The sequence below is a fragment of the Arachis hypogaea genome, chromosome 12, assembly GCF_003086295.3.
Source record: "Arachis hypogaea cultivar Tifrunner chromosome 12, arahy.Tifrunner.gnm2.J5K5, whole genome shotgun sequence".
Taxonomy (NCBI): Eukaryota; Viridiplantae; Streptophyta; class Magnoliopsida; order Fabales; family Fabaceae; genus Arachis; species Arachis hypogaea.
In genome coordinates this window covers 112973612-112995341 of record NC_092047.1, presented here as the reverse complement: position 1 = coordinate 112995341, position 21730 = coordinate 112973612, and the positions used below count along the sequence as shown (strand labels likewise).

At 29.1% G+C, this 21730-nt stretch overlaps 1 protein-coding gene across 1 annotated transcript in view; it reads right to left on the bottom strand.

Annotated features, from left to right (window-relative positions):
* The window catches only part of LOC112730589 (uncharacterized), a 34587-nt gene extending 33700 nt beyond the window's left edge, over window positions 1–887 (bottom strand). The window contains exons 1-2 of the mRNA XM_029290861.2: window positions 667–887; window positions 269–404 (exon numbers count right to left, since the gene is read on the bottom strand). The gene's annotated coding sequence lies outside the window, so the exon portion shown is untranslated. The remainder of the gene's footprint in view (window positions 1–268; window positions 405–666) is intronic.
* Window positions 888–21730: the final 20843 nt, after the last annotated feature.

Sequence of the window (21730 nt, the reverse complement as noted above, 5' to 3'; positions counted from 1 at the left end):
AACTAACTAATTTTAAAATAAGAGGTTTGCTACAAAAAAAAAATAATCCTCTACTATTTCTAATTTTTTGAATTTTAAAAAATAATCTTTTTCCTAGAATCTCACAAATAGTATATGGATTACCCAGTAGGTATATAATGTGTTCAATTTTCGTTACCGATAACGTAAAAAGAAAATCAAGTCCAATAAAGACAACAAAACTATATACAGACGTGATATAAATCATGACCAAAAAAAAGATGTGATATAAATATGCAATGGACCTTACCTTAGTCCTTAAATATCATCAGCAATCAACTGCAGTTCTACATTTTTCCTTCTCCAGATGCGTCACCTGTTCATATATGTTCTTGAATTTCTCCTCTTGGAATGTTGACCAATCACCACAATCCGAAGTTTCTGCACTGCAAAACCTCATTCGTATACGAAATGGGTTAAACAAACTTTTGTTAAAGAACTTGAATTTCCTTCGACACCTTTATCTATATGTGTGCGCGCGTGCGTGGTTAGTGATGTTTTATAATTTTGATTATTTATTTTTCGTATATTTGATTGATAAGAAAAAGAAGATAAGAAACATAAGCCATAAACGTTTAAAAACAGCTAACTTCAATCAAATTGAAGCTCGAACAAATCTTGATAAGGCTGAAAATTAAAGAAACAAACCTAATTTTGTCTAAAGTTCGATTGGGATGACCACGAATTAAGCAACTGGCGCGAGAAGAGATGAATGAAGAAGTTTGTTCCCTTAACAAGAGATTGCAAAAGAAGCTGAAAAATGTTTAGTATTCATAAGCTGCTACTATGTGATATTGTGATCAGTTATGGATGGAAAATGAGCGCGTGTAACAAATAAATGGCGAAACACCACTAGCCATCTGTCCCTTGGCATCTTTTCAAAGAAAAAGAAAAAGAAAAAGATTATATTCTATATACATTGAAAAAAGTTACCAGGAATCAACATATTTTATTAATATTAATTAACAATATTTTATTTTTATATTATTATAATTTAAAATTTAAAATTTAGTATTTAATAATATTGATTAAAAATAATAAAATTTTGTTAGTTATGTAGTATATTACACATAAAAAATGCTTTTAAATTTGATGAGAATAAATTTTATTGTATTGTCATTAAATTAGTTAATATTATATGAGTTAATATATTTAAAACGAGAATGTTTAAATGGTTGAGAATCTTATTGAGGACTGAGGAGTGATTAACGAATATGATTTAATTTAAGTTTGTTCCATTTTGTTCTATCTTAATTCGTTTCACATTTTAGTTATATTAGACTTATGAATTTAAAAAAAAATTAAAAACTTAAATGTTGTAGTTTATAAGTAAACTTTTTAATTAATAATATTAATATCTGTTCTTAATATCAATATTAGCTAAATATTCAATATTATATACTATTATACTACTGTTTATATTTTTTAAAACTGTTTTATAAATATTAAAAATTAATTACCATATATTTGTACATAATTTTATAATTAAATAATTAAATTTATTAAAATCAAAAAATTAAATATTGTTACAACAGTATAATTTTTTTTAAACACTAAATACGTACATATAATATGGTATGGTATCGCACTTTTTAGTTGCTTTATGGCAATACATAATTCTCGGAACACAAATGCTTGTTGGATACTTGGATGGACAACATTTCGTTAGACGACAAATGAAATTAAAAGTTTCAAGTGTATGTCCGTCAAGCATTATTATTGGACTGCATATCAAATTTTCTTCTTTTATATACTTAAAAAAGTAACTAATAAATAAATAGAGTTCATCAGTTCCAAAAATATATAATCTTGGACAGCAACGCTCCTGTTATTTTTTAGAATAAAATAAGATATTAAAAACAAAATATAAGTGTATTTTTTATAAGTGTTTTTGTATCTTTTTTATCATAATAGACACAAAATATACTAATTCAGTGTTTATAAATATAATATTTTTATTCATATATCTCATATATTAAATATAATTTTATATTTTTGTATTTCTATTTCAGTGTTTTGTCTCTATAAACAAATATAGTCCAACAGATAGCTGCAAACGTACGTACAATACAAACATATAAAACAGCAAGAACAACATTGTAAAATGTAATTTTATATTATAGAAGAATTTCTTTTCACATGTTTTTTTTTTTTTGTCTCATTCAATTTTATGTCATACGAAATCATATTTTACAAAATTAATTCCATATACCGTGGCAAACGCAGCTTCATAAATTAAAGTTTCTATTTTCTTATTTACCGAGTAACTAGACACTCACAAATTATAAAATTAACATCTTGCTTCTAGCTAGGGTTTCATTGAAACATAACTTTTTCTGATTGAATATTGATGTGTCATTCCTTGTATTCCACGGCTGAATAAAGAAAGCTATATTCCGTTTTCTTTTCTCAATAAATAGTTAAATACTACAAAAGTATGAAGGTGTTCAACAATAAAGCTAAGTACATTCAACTTTTTTAACTGTTCTTATAGATTTACCTTACCCTTGTTTCTTTAGGCTAATTTTTTTCCATATGAGACCAAATTTGGTGTAATGTTGGGTTATGGAACTTGGGGGAGTTTTACACTGTTGTGACGGCGTTCAGGTGAAGGGAAGAAATCGGACGGTCCGATTTATTGCAGTTGAAAGGGGATACAAATCGGACCGTTCAATTTGTGGTTTATAAAAGGCAGTGCATGAAAATTGGACCCACCGATTTCATGCTTTACATTCAAATTTTTTTAGATTAAAAAAAATCGGACCCACCAATTTTTTTGCTGAATGAAAAAAAATTTTACAAAGTTATGAAATCGGACCAGTGATTTTCAAACCATCACACTTGCGTAAAGCACCATATACTCTCATACTCATGTGATACTCCATCTTCTTTCCAATATGAAAAATAAAAAAGTGGTTTCTTTATCCTATACCTATAAATAAAATGTAAGATAGCTTATTCCACACAACTTGACCACTAGATAATGATTAATGAGTTTAAACTTTAAATAAAGTTGAATTACATGGGGAAATGAAAAAAGATGTCGGGTACCACTATAGTAATTAGCAAGCGAAGATGGAGAAAGAAATAGTATATATAGTACCATCTAATAATTTTCTTCTTTTAATAATTAACTATATTCACATACAAAAGATATTGGAGGATAATGAGGGCAGAAACTAATTAAAGTGTATTCTATATGGCTTTAGGAACGTATTCGGGAATTGAATAAAGAAAAATAAAAGGCATAAGAGGGAAAGAATACGAAATATAATTACAGTTTAACGTCTTTAATTAACTAATTTGTTTGTTTATTTGTTTATCTATCTATCTCCTATTATTATTAATAGTACAAAAATTTTACATGCATAGAATAAAATTAATCACTAAATCAATTATCAAGTATTTATGCACATTTATGTATATGAATTTATATATTTTTTTAATTAAATAACTAATTATCAGACATGTTATAGTAGAATAATTAAACTTTTTTATAGAAGAATAAATTCTTTATTTTACAAAAAACACATACGTATTTTTATATGATAACTAATTGATAATAGATTTTGTTTATACATGTAAAACAGTTGTAGTCAGTGATGGATCCAGAAAATTTATATTGAGGGAATAAAAATAATATATATTATTATCAAAAGATATATTAATTTAAATTTAATAAAATAAAAGTGCACATTAATTAATCGGATACAAAAAAAATAAAAAATTATATTAGCCGCTAACTTTTTTTTTTCTTTCAAATCTCGAAGGTACTTCTCTTTTTGTTTTCATATTTTAAAAGTGTTAAATAATTATTTCATTATCAACTTATGTAACCAAACAATCATTACTATTTTAAAATATTTTTTATTACTATTTTTAAAAACAAAAAATATATATATTCTAAAATAATAAATTGATCAATTGACTTTAGAAATTTATATGCAATATAATTACATATAATAAAATAGAACGAAAGATAAACAAATAAATAATAAGGATCACTAAATTGAGAATAAAATAAAATATATAAATTCATAAAGAGAATAAAAAATTAGATTAATACTTAAAATATAATTGCTTGAATTAAAATTTGCAATTGAAAATATCAAAAAGAAAAACAATAAAATTGAAAGATATATAGAGTCATAAAAAGGTATATAAAAATTAAAGGATTTAAAATTTACATTTTGATGAAGAAAATATAACCACTAAACAAAGAATAAAAAAAAAGGTTGAAAATATAAAACAGAAAAAATGGTTTAAGAGAATAAAGAAGTGGTGACGGCTGAAATTTGAGAATGAGAGAAGATTAAATTTAATTAGATTAATTAATAATCAAAATGATAAAAAGATAAAGTGAGTTTGGGACTTTAAATAATTGGACTTAATTTATTTGTAGTGGGATCATTTAAAATTTAAAATAAAAAAAAAAATATATATATATATATATATTTAAATTAAAATGAGAGTGGGGCAAGTGCCCCCCACCTGACCTATGTAGGTCCGTCCCTGGTTGTAATTGTTGTTATTGTTATATAAATAGCCACCACTCACATAAACATCACCAAAATGACTTTATGGTAAAGATGCTTACGTGGCAAAATCTAAACCATATATTCTAAAGCCACACTTTCACTTAAAACCGTAACTCTTCACAAAGAAAAGTGTCACCTAATGGAAAAAAGTAAATTAGAAGATTTAAGAGAAGAAATAATTAAATTATCAAAATTAATAGATCAAAAATTAACTAATGTTAATTGTAATGACACCGAATTCTTAAAATCAATACAAAATGATTTTTCTCAAAATCTTTATTTTACTATAAGTTTTATTGAAGGACTTCAAAAACCTGAAAAAACTTATTTTTCACACGGAATTTCAAAAAAATGTTACCATGGAAATGATTCCCCACATCTTTATCATACTTTTAACCCACAATTAAATTCTATAGTAGATATGCTTGAAGAAATATTAGTATCTATAAAATTTCAAAGAAATAAGGAAAAAGAGAATCCCAAAGAAAAAAAGTTTCAAAATATAATCAACATAACAGATTTAAAAGTAAAACCACCATTGAAATTATGAATATTGAAGAAAAATTAGAAGAAGTTACAATACTTTTTAAACAATTAAAAATGGCTCAAGAAAATAATATTATGGAACAGGGATTTCAAATAGAATAAGAATTAATAAATTCTGAAAATAGAGAAAATGAAGAACATATCCTAGATTATTCAAGTGACGAAGAACCAGCAATTCCAATACAAGTAAAAAATGAAGTTGGAACATCTAAGGATAATCAATCTCAATTTAAATGGGAAACATGTTTTGATAATTATGCTTTTAAAAAAGGATTTATAAATAAAGATTCAAAATATACAAAAATACCATCAAAATACGTTCCTAAAATCCAGGAAATGGAAGGAGAAAGAATGCTTGACTTAGACTGTAAAAAGAATGAAAAAGAAATTTTCGAAAATTGGTTAAATTCCTTCTTATTAGAAGCCTTTACTAATCCAAAACTTAGTGAATTATCTGGAAGAGATATTTGGAATTACATAGGATTTCATACTAAAGGAACTATAAGAGACTATATGACATCAATAGAAAACCAAATAATAGAAGAATTAGCAACAAAAACAACAGCTTATGATAAGATATTATATATCATGATGATTCTATATAAAGAATTTTTTGGAAAAAATATTATAGATCATAGACAAGAAGTCTATAATAAAGAATATCAAGAAGTAAAAAATCATTTAGCCAATATTCAGATATATGATCTATGTAATGTGGAGTCTTATATATGTGAATATAGAATACATTATTACAAATTAAAAGAAGAAGATAAAAATCATTATCTTAGTATGTATATAACAAAACTTCCATATCCTGCTAATGAATTTATAATGGGAAGATTTATAAGAGAAATAAATAGAGGGACAATTGAAAATAATTTTGGTGGAGCAACCTCTGCAATAAGAGAGGAAATAAAAGAACGTTGTATGCAAGAAGCGACTCAAAAAAGATTTGCAAATATAATTAAAATTTGCTGTCAGGATAATGAAGAGATACCTCAAAAATATGGTCTTAATAAAAGTTTTCAAAGAAAAAGAAAATATCAATTTAGAAAAAGAAAATACTATCCAAACTGGAAAAAAAGAGGTATTTTAGAAAAAGAAATAACAATAAAAACAAAAGACAAAAAAGTGACTATTGCCCAAATAAAAAAGAAAATTTTAAGTGTTGGTATTGCCAAGAAGAAGGACACTACGCAAATGAATGTCCAAAAATGAAAGATAAAAAGGATCTTACCAAACAAATAGAAATTGCTAAGTCTTGTTTCATGGAACCATTAGAAGAATCTGATGATAACCTAGACTATATTTTTGAATATGTCTTAGAAACAGACTCAGAGACTGAGTAATAATGCCACATTTATTACTATAAAAATAACAGAAAAGTTTATAAATGCTTTTATAGATACTGGAGCAACACAATGCTTTGCTAGTACAAATATAAAACTTCATTGGAAAAAATTAAAGAAACCATTAAGAGTTAGAATAGCTGACAAATCAATACATAAAATTGACCAAAAAGCAGAGATGGCTGAAATTTTTATTCAAAATTATAGGTTCATTTTTCCATCTATATATATGTTAGATTCTGGAATGGATTTTATCATAGGAAATAACTTTTTAAAACTATATCATCCATTCATTCAAGAATTAACATATATAGTTTTAAAAGCTCCACACGATTCTTCAATAAATCAAAAATCAAAACGTATAAAAATACCAACTACTACTATAGATAAGATCTTAAAATTTAAAATATTTTCTATATTAGAGACATGTTATTTAAATTTATACTTTCAGATAAATATTCCAAAAAATAATCTTGAAATAAGGATAGAAGAACTTTTGGATGAAATTTGTGCTGAAAATCCTTTAGATATTAAAAATACAAATAACGAATTAGTAAGCATTAAATTAAAAGATTCTACAAAAGAAATAAATGTTCCAAATAAAATTCCTTATTCCGCAAGAGATAGGGAAGAGTTCTCATTAGAATGTAAAGATCTTTTGGAAAAAGGAATTATAAGATTAAGTAAAAGTCCTCATGCGGCTCCGGCCTTTTATGTCGAAAATAATAATGAAATTAAAAGGGGAAAACGAAGAATGGTAATTAATTATAAGAAGATGAATGAAGCAACTGTTGGTGATGCTCATAAACTTCCAAGAAAAGATTCTATTTTAGAAAAAATCAAAGGAGCAACTTGGTTTTCATCTCTTGATGCAAAATCAGGATATTGGCAACTTCGTTTAGACGAAGAAACAAAGAAATTAACTGCTTTTACTTGCCCAACAAAAGAATCAACAAGTGTGTTGCTTTATGAATGGAATGTATTACCATTCGGATTAAAACAAGCCCCAGGTATTTACCAAAGATTTATGGAAAAAAAATCTAAAAGAGTTAAATGAATTTGTTTTAGTTTACATTGATGATATATTAATCTTTACAAAACAGGATAAAGAAGATCATCTTCAAAAATTATTAATAGTTTTAGAAAGATGTAAAGAAAAAGGATTAGTTCTTAGCAAAAAGAAAGTAAGAATAGCAATACAAGAAATAGAGTTTCTTGGATTAATTCTATCCACCCAAGGAAAGCTAAAACTTCAACCAAATATTTTAGAAAAGGTAAATTTATTTCCTAATAAAATAGAAGATAGAAAACAATTACAAAGATTTTTAGGATGTATAAATTATATTTCTGATAAAGGATTTTTAAAGAATATAACAGAATATACTAAAAACTTATTTCCAAAAATAAGTACTAAAAAAGAATGGAAATGGGAAGAAAAAGATAGTATGCAAATTCAAAGAGTCAAGGAATTATGTAAAAAACTTCCAAAACTTTATATTCCAGAAGAAAACGACTACTTAATAGTAAAAATAGATGCTTCAGACATAACCTGGTCGGGATGTCTAAAAGCTAAGAAAGCTATAAAAAGTTTGGAACAAGAAAAAGAATCACTAGATTCTAAATATTCCCCATAGGAATTACTTTGCAGGTATATTTCAGGGACTTTTACCCCAACAGAACAGAGATATACTACTCATGAAAAGGAAACTCTAGCAGCAATTAAATCTCTTAAAAAATGGAAAATTGATCTACTACCCAGAGAATTTACATTAAGGACAGATTCAAGTTAATAATTTAAAGGTTGATTATAATCATGGACGATTGGTAAGATGACAATTATTTTTGTTACAATATCCAATAAAAATTGAGTATATTAAGGGTGACAAAAATATTATTGCAGATACATTAACAAGAGAATGGAGTTCGTTTACAACGCATTAGATCAAGAAATTCAAAAATATGAACAAGAGCTCGAAAAATGCAAGCATTGTCAGCAAATTAGAACACAAATCCAATCTCTCAAGAAGGTCATTGAAGCAATGAAATCAACACAACAAGCGAAATCATCAGAGTTCAGCCAGCTAAGCGTGGTGGACAAATCAGGTGAAGAAAAAATTTCAGAAAATAAAACAATTCCTGAAATTATTAAAAAATCCACCCAAGATAAAAAATATTATGTGATTTATAATGGCCCCATGAAAGGAGTATATGATGCCTGGAAAAAAGCAGCACCATTCACACATTAATTCATAAAGGAGGATTTTTAACACTAGAAGAGGCAAAGGAATCCTTCAGGGAATATGAAGCCCTTCATCCAGAGCAAATCCTAAAAAGAGCAGATAAAGCTCCAATTCAAGCCCAGAGAACAGGAATAATAAGAAACATTCCTACAAGGGCAGAAATCAAGGAAAAGAAAAGAGTCTGTAGATCAAATCTCAGAGAAACCCTTAATATAGTCCTGAATTGGACTGAAGAGAAAAGGGCAATCTTGGGATATTATCATGTTGCCAAAGAACAGCTAACAAAGCTGGTTATCTTTCCAGATGCTTCCCCATCTGACACTTATCAGTTTTTTCAGTATGGATTAATTGATACAATTTTAATTTTTAATGATCTAAAAATTATTAGTGAGTTTCCTGCAGGATTCGTTGATGCAGTAAAGAGATTTAAAAATATGATTGACAATGTAAATCCAAGGGATATATCCCTAAAATTTACAAACAGTCAACCTATTTTTAATGAAGAAGAAGAATGCTTGGTTCCAGCACACCAAGTAATATTCATGTCCGTCTTCCCAGGAAATTTTCAGCCAATTGATCAGATTCAAGATTTAACAATCTACAGTCATGAAGGAAGGCTAGCCAGCACATTAGCAAGGGTCTTTGAAAGAACTCAAAAAATAACGAAGGAATCTCACACAAGGATTAATTATAAAAGTAGAAATACTCTGCTTGTGTCCAGTAAAAGAAATGAAATTGAAGAAAGAGAGATAAGACTCTTGGTGGAATTTGAATCAGCATTCTACAACTTATCTGGACTTTTAGAAAAGCTCCTTGAAGTGATAAAGATGAATCTCTGCTATTTGATAAAAGACAGAGAAGACCACAAGTACCAGTTATGTGCCTCAGAAATATCTAAAGAAAACAATAATGAAACGGAATCAACCCACATGATAAAGGAAGAAGACAATGCATCTGAAGGTCACATGATAAAAGAGGAGGATAGTGCATCTGAAGCATCTCTCAACATTATTGCATAGTGACGTAAGCACTTAGGTCATAAAGCACCAACAATGTAGCTGGTGCAAGATAACAAACAATGACGTAAGCAATGACGTCATAAGAAGGGTAAGGATGGGAATTGTCCATCAAACCCAACTATTATAAATAGGTTGCTTAGGCAATTGTAGAAGCATCAGACAATAGAAAGCAGGAGGCTTAAAGTACTCATATGCTAGGAGAGCAAGAAGGAAGCTGCCGAGGCGATTCTATAGTCTGAGGAAGAATTCCCTTAGGGAAAAATAGTTCTAAACTCTCCTCTGGAGTTAGTATCTACAATCTCCCATCTGGAGATAAAAACACCTTATGTAAAATATACTAAATAAAGGAAGTTTTTCTCCAGAAAGGTACATCTTCATCCTAGTCTTTTAATTATGAATTATTTAGAAAGTTTAGAATTAACAGAAGAATCTGATTATTATAGATTAACTGCTTTATTAGATAATGAAAAATAGGCTGTTCTAAAAACAGAATTAAATCTCAAATCAAATGAAAATTTTAATAAACAAAATCCTTTAAAAGAAGTTTTTAATAGAAAAAACATAATATACTATGAAAAAATTCAACTTGAAGCCCCTATAAAGATAAAATCCGCTAATGGAGAACTTGAAATAGCTTTGATAAATGATGAAGAATTGAGTAAACAGATTGAGAAAATTAAAGATCAACAAAAAAGATCTAAAATTGGATGGATTCATATTAGTACTATACAAGTCTTAATCAAATCTACATATATGAAAGGAATTAATTCTCCAATAAGCCTAACAATCTGTGACAAAAGAATTACTGATGACCCAATAGATCAAATAATTGGAATTGTTCATGGAAATTTGGCAAACGTAAATGTTAAATTCAATGCCCATCTTGGATACGCTATACCTTTATCAACTGAAAATCTTGGAAGATCTATAAGTTTGGCTTATAAATTTCACAGAAAGAATCTAATAGAACAAGATGATGAACCATTTTCAATTACATATGCTATAAATTATGCTTTAACAAATAGCCATCATAGTATAATATTTAAAAACAGAGAAAGAATTTATGTCGATGAATTATTTCAAAAAATTGTAAAAACAGAAATACCAAAATATAAAGCTATTGAAAACCCAGTTCTATTATTAAAAGAACCATCAGAAAAATTAGTTTCATCGAATTTTCAAGTAAGAGAATCTAAAATTAATAGCCCTTTAAGTTTATCTAAGTTAAAAATTAAAGAAGAAAATTCTGAAATAAAAGAATTAACAAAAAAGGTCGAAAAACTAAATGAAACCCTAAACACTAAATTATGACAATAAATAAAGAAGAAATATATGTAACTTATCAAGACAAGAAACAAGAGCTCTTTGAAAGAGAAAATTGTTTAAATTATTTACAATTTTCTGGAATAAATCAAAGGGCATTTGAAGCTCTAAAAATAATTTATGACAAGTTGAAAAGAGAAGTTGAAGAGCTAGAAAAATTAATAGAATCTCTAGAAAATAGTGATGAATCGATGATAGAGTTTGCAGAAATTCTAAAATAAATAATGAAGCATAAAAAGATTGAAAAACCAGAAAATAAAATAAAAAGAAAAAAGGGCGGAAAAATTAAAAAGTAAAATAAAGGAGTATAAAAGGGAATTAAATAATCTTCAGATCGAAATTGATGACCTTATAATAAAAAGGATAGAAATAAGAATACATATAAACAAGTTGGAATTAAACTTAAAAAATTTATAAATGCCTGGAAAACCATATTATGACTTAAAAGAATTAAAACTGTTGAAAGAAAAAATGGAGAATGAAGTTGAAAAATTAAAAAGATATTTAGAAACAACAGAAAGTGTAGAAATAAAAGAAGTTTTTGAGGATTTGAGAAATTATATTAAAGAAAAAGACAAACAGATAAAAGATTTTATATACAATAATTCATGCAAAAAAGAATATTATAAACTAAAATAAGATTGAAAAACTATAAAAATCAGAATTATAAATCAAGGACTAGTAATAAATAATCATACAAGAAAAATAATGGTCAATACTTTAGATTATAAATTTGCAAATTATTTAAATAAAGCACCACCAATTGAATCTATACAAATTATAAACTTATTTGAAGTAAAATATGAAGAGTTAATAGAAATTTTGAAAAAGAAATTAAAAGAAAAGTGGACTTTAAAAAATTGGTATCAGAGTCAAGTTAACGATTAAGGGTAACACTTTCTCTTTAAAGCAACACTTTTAGTGACACACTTTTAAATTAATATCAACCACAAAATGAAAAACATCTTTACAAAAAGTTGAAATTGCCAACTTTATCAGAATGGCCACCTATATAAATTGCGTTTTCTATATGGCAATGTTAGAAGAATTTTGTAAAGTGGTCATCAAAAGATATATTAGCTAGGTATAAAATCAATTTTAAAAAGGATAAAAGACAAATAAAAAAAAATTCAGATAAACCAAACTAAAAATTACAATTTTTGGGTAGGATTAGAGTTGCGTCTAAAGTCTATCCTATCTTACCTATTACCATTCCTAATAATCATAATGTTCAGTAATGTTGTGATAGAGTTAAAGAAGTTCAAAAAGTTCAAGATTTTGTTAGTAAAACAGAATCAGTTGGGTAGCAGTTTCACCTAACTATCTTAAGTATATTAGTTAAGTAGAGGAATAACCAATCAGTTATATATAGGTCTATGCTTGTGATGTAAACACACTGCACAACACATTCTGTTTTGATTACTCAACAAGTCAATAATCAATTCTCTTCAATTCTTCACTCAATCTTCTTCTTCTCAAAATTGATATATATCATGGTATCTAGAGCTCAGCAAGATCCATAGCAGAAATTGTTGTTGTTCCCACCACCATTAGCAATAACAAAAATTTTCTTTCTTTTCCTATTCTTGAAAGATAGGAGAACTAAGTTGCCGAAGGAGACAGTTTCTTTTCATTAATATATATGCTGATCAATCTTACAAAACTCTAGAAGATTATTTTATTGGTGTTTTTGGGGAAGATTCGGGAAATTTGGATAAAATAGAATATAATACAAAGTTTTTTTTTTTTAAATAGACTCTTATCTGAAAATAATATACCTGCCAAGTATTTTCTCTTTCTTTTAGAAAAAATAATCACTATTCTTTTTTATTAGAGAAATTGTGATTGTTTTAAACGTACTTTTCATAATTATAAGTTGTTGTGTCACCTAAAGCAATGATATATAAAAGATATTAATTAAGTAAAAAGTTTCATTTAGTTTTTTATGAAGCTTGGTTCAAATTATCGGCCTTGAGTCATTAAAATTTAAAATTCAACCATTAGAGGACATAATAAGCACCAAGTGTAATTAATTGATGTAATTTTGCTTCAATATTCACCAAGGTATAGCAAGAAATTATTGGCTAAAGTAAAATAAAATGGTCCTAACCAAGCATCTTTGTAATATAAAATATTTGTCTCATATTCATTTGGTAGGACTTTGTCTCAAAATTAATGCGAAGTGATGAGCAAGATCATGGAGCTTTATTTTGGGAGTGAATTTAGGAGTTGACAGCAAATATTTCAGATGTAGAAAATTAAAAAAATAATTCTATTATGCTAGTCTTGGATCTTTTTGAACTGTGTGACTAACAGAATTTGAAGTACTACTCTCTATATCTCCCCTTAAGCTGGATTTCTATAGCAGATATTGGGATAGGTGTAGGGGGTTGTTGTGTTGAAGTACTTGAAGAAGCAGGTAAAAAGCAAAGGGGTTGATGTGTTGGTAGAGGTACATTGTTGAGAATGGTCTTGTGTAGGAGCAGAATTAGATATAGTTGTTTCTGAGATAGGAGGTGAAGGAATGGGTGGTATAGTCATACGTGATAATGCTGCATCACATGAGTTGTTTGTTTCATGTAAATAGAGTTAAGAAGGGAAAGTCTGTTGAAATAAATTAATTTAAATAACTCAGATCATCTATATTGAATCACAAAAAATATAACATAATGCAGAAGCGTACCTTTACTCATAAGAGTTAGAAATTGATGGAAGAATTTGGATACTGTGGTTCTTTCGATCTTCCTCAACCAAAGCCTTCTGTATTCCTAGGAGGCTGAACTGCAACTCTTTTGAGTTTTGATGGGGAAAAAGTAACAAAGGCGGCTTTGGTATATTGGGGACCGAAACCCTGAAGGTCTATTTATATTTGAGTATGGCACCCATTAAACCCTTAAGCCCAAATAAAATAGTATCTAAAGCTCAAAAGATAATATATCTAAAATCAAAAAAAATAATTATCTAAGGAACAAAAGATAATATCCGGTTTTATTCTCATTTAATTCCAAATCAAAAGTAATAATGACTTATTCAATTAGCATTTAAAATAATAAATGAGATCATCATTATATAAGTCATTTAATTTGAAATAGTATAATTTGTGATTATAATTAATATATGTATTGTCCACAAATAAGTTAGGAAATCAAATAATTTCCTAACAATCTCCCACTTGGGTTATACATATATTATTTCTTGACATAATCACATCTTTATAAACTTTATGCGCGCATCTGAATACTATTTCTCTCATTACTTTAACAATCTGGTCCGTCTCATACATTATATATGGAACTACCGCAGCTTTTATCACATTAAATACCGTGACTAAACCACGCCAATCACCATCCTAATATACTCAACGACATAGATCAAATTTGGATGAGTAATATGAAAATTACATGCCAAGTGATCTCATGCATGTCTATTTCCAGCTGGTCCAACTTTATTGAGATCAAACACAATACAAATATTGCAAAATGAACAATTCACATAACATGAAATAAACCATCAACTTAATTTTGCAAAAAAATAACTCAATATTTGTCATAGGACATATAGCATAAACTCCCACTAAACCAAGGCATCACAAATATTGACACCCATCCGAGCAGTGTGCTCATGAAAAACTTTAGGGGTCAATCCCTTGGTAATGGATCTGCTAGCATATACTCTGTTCGTATATGTCCTATGGAAATCTGTTTTTCTTTCTCCTTGACAACTAATAACTTGATGTCTGTATGCTTCGATTTTGTCAAGCTCTTGTTGTTATTGGAGTATAGTACTGCTGACTTATTGTCACAAAATATCTTTAATGACCTTTCAATATCATCTACTATATGAAGCTTAGTGACAAAGTTTCGCAACTATATGCCATGAAATCGGAATCAGAGTACCTAATGATCTCCAAATTTTCTGATCTCCGATAAATAAGCATGTAATCCTTTGTTCTCTTTAAACAACGCATTACGCGTTTAACAGCTATCCAATGATCCATATCCGGATTGCTCAAGTATCTACCCAACACTCCCACTATAAATGATATATCGGGATGTATGTAGACTTGAGCATACATTAAATTCCCTAGTGCTGATGCATAAGGTTTATCATGCATTGTTGTTTTCTTAAGATCATTTTGGGACATTGCTTGAGACTAAACTTGTCTCCTTTAACTACGGGTGTGTCAATTGGTCTATAACTTTCTATGACATATCTACTTAAAATCTTTTCGATATAGTTCTTTTGTGACAATCCAAGAATACCTTGAGAGTAATCTCTTAGTATCTCGATTCCTAATACAAAAAAGGCATCACCAAGATCTTTCATTTCGAATTTGTTCGATAGAAATTTCTTAGTTTCATGCAACAAGTCTATATCGCTACTGGCAAGTAGAATGTCATCAACATGTAAGACCAAAAGGATGTGTTTACTCCCACTGAACTTGCGGTATACACACTCATCTATGATATTTACCTCAAAACCATGAGGTAATGACTTGATGAACTTGTGATACCATTGACGGAAAGCTTGTTTGAGACCACAGATGGATTTTCTCCTTTCTCTATTGGATCTCCTTAATGACACTTCTTGAGGTTGTTGAGCTTGCTGTATGGGTTGGGGTTGAGGAGGATTCTCATAATTTTCCTGTACTATAGTAGTATCTTGAGCAACAATAACATTCTCATTGTTCTCTTGTACTGTAACTGGATCTACAGTAGGATTCTCATTGTGCTCTTGTACTGTAACTGTATCTTGAACAGTAATAGGCGCAAGGTCTTGATCATTGTCAGTTATAGAATCCTCATCAAAAGCAACATTCCTAATATTTCCTTCCCTCCAAACTCAACATCCTCAAGAAATCTCGCATTTCCCGTCTCAAAAATAGACCTTAATGCAGGATTGTAAAACTTGTACACCCGTGAACGCTCAGCGTAACCAACAAAGTAGCAACTAATTGTCCTTGAGTCCAATTTTCTTTCATGCGGCCTATAAGGTCGCGCCTTAGCTGGACATCCCCAAATATGCAAATGCTTTATACTGGCCTTTTTCCAGTCCAAATTTCATATGGGATTTTGTTAACTGCTTTGCTTGGCACCCTATTAAGGATGTACACTGCGGTCTTTAAGACTTCTCCCTAGAGTGATTCAGGTAAGAAAGAATGACTAATCATACTTCTCACCATGTCTTTAAGAGTTCGGTTCCTTCGCTCTGCAACACCATTCATGCTAGGTTTGTCTGGCATGGTGTATTGCGGAACAATACCACACTCCTCTAGGAAAAGAGCAAAAGGCTCAGAACGTTGCTCACCTGAACCATCATATCTTCCGTAGTATTCACCACCACGATCAGATTTGACAGCTTTAATTTTCTTTCCAAGTTGAAGTTCAACTTCAGCTTTGAAAGACTTGAAAACATCCAAAGTTTGGGACTTTTCATGAATTAAATATAGATACCCGTAACGAGAGTAATCATCTATGAACATAATAAAGTACCGTTGTCCATTCCAAGAGACAGTAGGGAATGGGCCATATATATCGGTATGTATCAGTTCTAAGACATCTTTAGCTCTCTCGACACCTAATTTCCTTTCGTTTGTCCTTTTCCCCTTTATGCACTCAATGCAGACTTCAAAGTCTGCCAAATTTAGGGGTCCAAGAATTCCATCCGACACGAGCCTCTGAATTCTCTGTTTAGAGATGTGACCTAGGCGTTTGTGCCATAATGATGCCGAATTCTCATTTAGTTTTCGTTTTGTACCCGTTTGCAGTATTTCATTATTATAGGAATTTAAGTCAAGCCTATATAGATTATCCACCAAATGACCACAGCAAATATTATTCGAATTATAAAAGAGACTGACTTTATTGTCTCCGAACGAACAAAATAACCTGATTTGTCCAAACGAGAGACAGAAACCAAATTCCGTCTAAATGACGGTACATAAAATGTCTCTAATAAATCCAAGTAAAATCCACTCGTGGAACATAATCTAAAGGTTCCTATAGTTTCAACTGCAACTATATTATCGTCTGCCACATAGATGTATTTTTCAGCATCACTTGGCGGTCGGCTCCACAGGCAACCCCTTCTTTACACGCCATGTGGCATATTTGGTACAATCATTCTTCATGTGTCCCACCTTCTTACAGAAGAAACAGGTTGAAACTTGATCCTGTTTCTTAGCCTTTTTCTGTTGAGAAGGCACATCCGCAGTAGTATCACGCTTTCTTTTATACTGAGAAGATGAAGCCATGTGAGTACTTTTAGTCTTATCTTGCTTTAACCTTTCTTCTTCTTGCACATAGTGAGATATAAGCTTATTTAAGGACTAAGTGTCCTTCAGAGTGTTATAACTCACTTTGAATTGCCCAAAGTGTGCAGGAAGAAAAATCAAAATGAAATGCACGAGTAAGTTTTCAGACAACTCTAACTTTAGTGCTTTCAATTTTGAAGCAAGATGAGACATTTCCACAATGTACTCTCTTATGTTCCCTTTACCTTTATACCTCATGGAGACAAGTTTGCTCAAAAGACTACTTGCCTCCGCCTTTTCATTCTTAGTAAAGAATTTTTTTCAGCATCCTTTAGGAACTGTTTGGCATCTTTATCCTCAGTAATTGAGCCCCGAAACGCCTTAGGAATTGAGCGTTTCATGATCATAATGCTCATTCGATTGGAACTCTCCCACTTCTCTATTTTAACCTCATTGAGGTTTTCCGGAGTGGAAGTAGGTTTCTCCTCTCGAAGAGCTATATCTAGATCCATACAACCGAGGACAATCTCCATGGTATCCTTTCAAACTTTAAAGTTTGAACCATTCAACATAGGAATACTGCTAATTTGCGCAGAAACATTGGTAGCTAAAGCCATAGTTTATGGATTAGAACAAAAGAACATGCAGTAAATATTAGTTAATTAATGGGTAAAAATCCATATTGAGATATCCAGCACAACATTAATTTTCAATCTTTGGATAGAAAAATTAACTGTAAGTGATACTCTCATTGCAGTAATCAAATATTGTCAAAATTCCTATCACACATTAAGCCTTTCTTTGGACCAACTTAATGCGTACATGGAAACTTAAACTTTGCAACCTATTTATTACCGCATATATTTTCTATTAATTGGCCAAACAATAACCTTCCTTTGGGCCGATTATTGACCGCATAATTAATAGAAAATAAACAAAAGTGTGCAATGCTTATTATTTGGCCAAACAATAAACTTCCTTTGGGCCGATTATTGTTCGCATAAATAATAAGCATTACTTTATTTTTAATTTGTTACCCAAACATGTATTTATTTTCAATTTGTGTATGTAATTCGGCCAAATATAGACCTTCATTTGGACCGACCAATATTCGCATGAATTACATAACACCATATTCCTAATGTTTTAAATAAATCAATTTTCACAAAAGAGGCTACTTTGGCAGCATAATGTTCAATCAATTTATTTTAAAACCAAATCTTTATAAAATTAGTGGGTACAATAATCCAAATTATTACTAGTTTCTTTATGTAATAGTTAATTTTTTTTATTGTTATTATTAATATATACACATAATATGGCCAAATATAAATCTCTTTTTGGATTAATTAATATTCGCATAAATGACATATACATATTAATCTTTATATTCTAAAAGGATAATCAATTAACTTTATACCAAATTAATGGTACACATAATTAAAAAAGGAGACAATTATAATAACACTTTGTGTTAATGTTTCAGAATAAATCAATTACTATATCAAAAAAAAAAAAAAAAAAATCGATACGGTGAAATATATATAAATAAAGCAATCCAAATGGCAGTAATAACATGTAATCTGAAACAATACTAAAATCGTGTATATATATAGGCACAATCGTATATACATAATACGCGCATATATTGATTAAGGAACACAAAAATATATATTCTTTTATATTCATTTATATGCATCGTCATAACGTAAAGAACACAGGAGGGCATATCGATGGTATATATATATATATATATATATACATACGTATCAATTTATATATACATTGACGCACACATACAAACTCAAACAAGTTCATATATATGCGTGCAACAATTTATATCGTAAACAACATATATATATATATATATATATATATATATATATATATTAATTCGATAATAGAAAAATAAAAACTGAATATTTTCGATGACTAAATAATGGATGGCTCTGATACCACTTGTTGAAATAAATTAATTTAAATAACTCAGATCATCCATATTGAATCACCAAAAATATAACATAATGTGGAAGCGTACCTTTACTCATAAGAGTTAGAAATTGATGAAAGAATTTGGATCTTGTGGTTCTTTCGATCTTCCTCAACCAAAGCCTTCTGTATTTCTATGAGGCTGAACTGCAACTCTTTTGATGGGGAAAGAGTAACAAAGGCGGTTTTGGTATATTAGGGACCGAAACCCTGAAGGTCTATTTATATTTGAGCATGACACCCATTAAACCCTTAAGCCCAAATAAAATAGTATCTAAAGCCCAAAAGATAATATATCTAAAATCCAAAAAGATAATTATCTAAGGAACAAAAGATAATATCCGGTTTTATTCTCATTTAATTCCAAATCAAAAGTAATAATGACTTATTCAATTAGCATTTAAAATAATAAATGAGATCATCATTATATAAGTCATTTAATTTGAAATAGCATAATTTGTGATTATAATTAATATATGTATTGTCCAGAAGTAAGTTAGGAAATCAAATAATTTCCTAACAAAGTCTTGATCATAAAAAATGATGTTTCTAACGATGTATATTTTTCATTTGAACTAAGGCATTTAAAACCCTTTGACTGAGGAGCATAACCAAGGTAAAAAGATTTTTGTGACTTGTAATCAAGAATTATATGGCCTAAGATGAGGGTAGCATGCACAACCAAATACTCTAAATGTGGTGTAATCTAGTTTCTTGTTGTGTAGCATTTCAAAAGGGGATTTAATATTTAAAACGTTGGATGGTAATCTATTGATGATGAAGGCAGATTGTAAAAATGCATCCTCCAAAAAAATAAAAGGCATATGAGCCGTGGCTAGAAGAGAAAGTTCCATTTCGGTTAAATGTCTATGTTTTCTCTCAACAACACTTTGTTGTTGACGAGTATAAGAACAAGACAATCTATGAACAATGTCATTATTAGTAAGAAAATTCTTGAAAGATGAAGAAAGACATTCCTTTGCATTATCTATTTATATAGCCTTTAAGATAGTACCAGTCTGTTTTTCCTTTCCATAGTTGTTTTATATTGCTGAAAAATTTGATAAACTTGAGATTTGGCTTAAAGCAAGTATAGACATGTATATCTTGTATATAGAGAGTAGTACAAAGATAGAATCAAATGCTGTTAGTCACAATTCAAAAAACTCCAAGACTAGCATAACAGAAATAAGACTCAGCATTACTTGAGTCACAAGGCAACTAACACGTCAGTGTACAAAATCATTCTCTATATAAAAGAATGCCTTCAATCGGTAGCATGAATGATCAATAACAATTGTATTCAATATATTGATGCTTTCTCAAGTCATTCTCTAATGCAAGAACTCTTGATGCTTTCTCAAGGTGGCTAACAAAGAACAAAAGTATATATATAACATTCAGTACTTTAGGATGTGTGTTAGGGGATAAAGTGATATTCATAGGTTTGATACTTTGGCTTGCTCAGTCGAATAGATGAGGGCCTAGGGCTTCTTTTCTAAAAGAATAAGTAATGTTTTCACTTTAGAAGATTATATTCAATTTAAAAGAATAAAATATACCATAACAAAATAAGAAAATATTGAAAACTTAATCACTCGTGTGTGTTCACACATAAAATGTCCTGACATAATATTAAATTGACAACGGAATACAAAATAAGTAATACAGTTTAAGTCACTGTTATGCCTAAGGATTCGATGGTCCCAGAACGTTTGGATCATTAAATGGTTCCATAACAAAACATGTTTTTAAAATTTTTTTAACAACTGCTACATAGTCCTTTAACTAATTTTAATTACAAATTGACCCCATATATTTTATTTAATTATAAAAATAGTTTTTTATTTTATAAATTATTATTTTATCAATCATCTATTATGTTTGTTAATAATCAAAAACAAAAATAATAACGAATTAGATCTTCCATTGATCATAATAAAGCTTTTGGGCATTCGAATGGATTAAAAGTTTATATTCGATCCGTGACGTTGCTGATGAATCATAAAATCGTGTTTCCTTGAAAACCAATCGATTGGATTATCAAAACAATCGATTGAATTATAACTCAATCGATTGGATTACAGTTTATCACAAAATAATCGATTGAAAATTGCCAAAAGCATGATTTTCGAATAAATCAATCGATTGGTCATATGACCCAATCGATTGAACGATGAATAAAAAGTGAATTTTTGTAATTCAATCGATTGTTTACACTCTCCAATCGATTGAATGCTTGAAAACAACTTGGGGTCTCACCAAAACAATATGGATTTGCCAATTTCAATCTATTGGCATGAGAATTCAATCGATTGGAACGCGATGTTAATGATTTTTTTTCTGAATTCAATCGATTGATAATATAATCCAAAATGCGCTATCTATTAAACCAGAAAACCATGCGTATTCACACTCAGTCTCTCCCCATTTTGAAACGTAAGAACACCGTTTC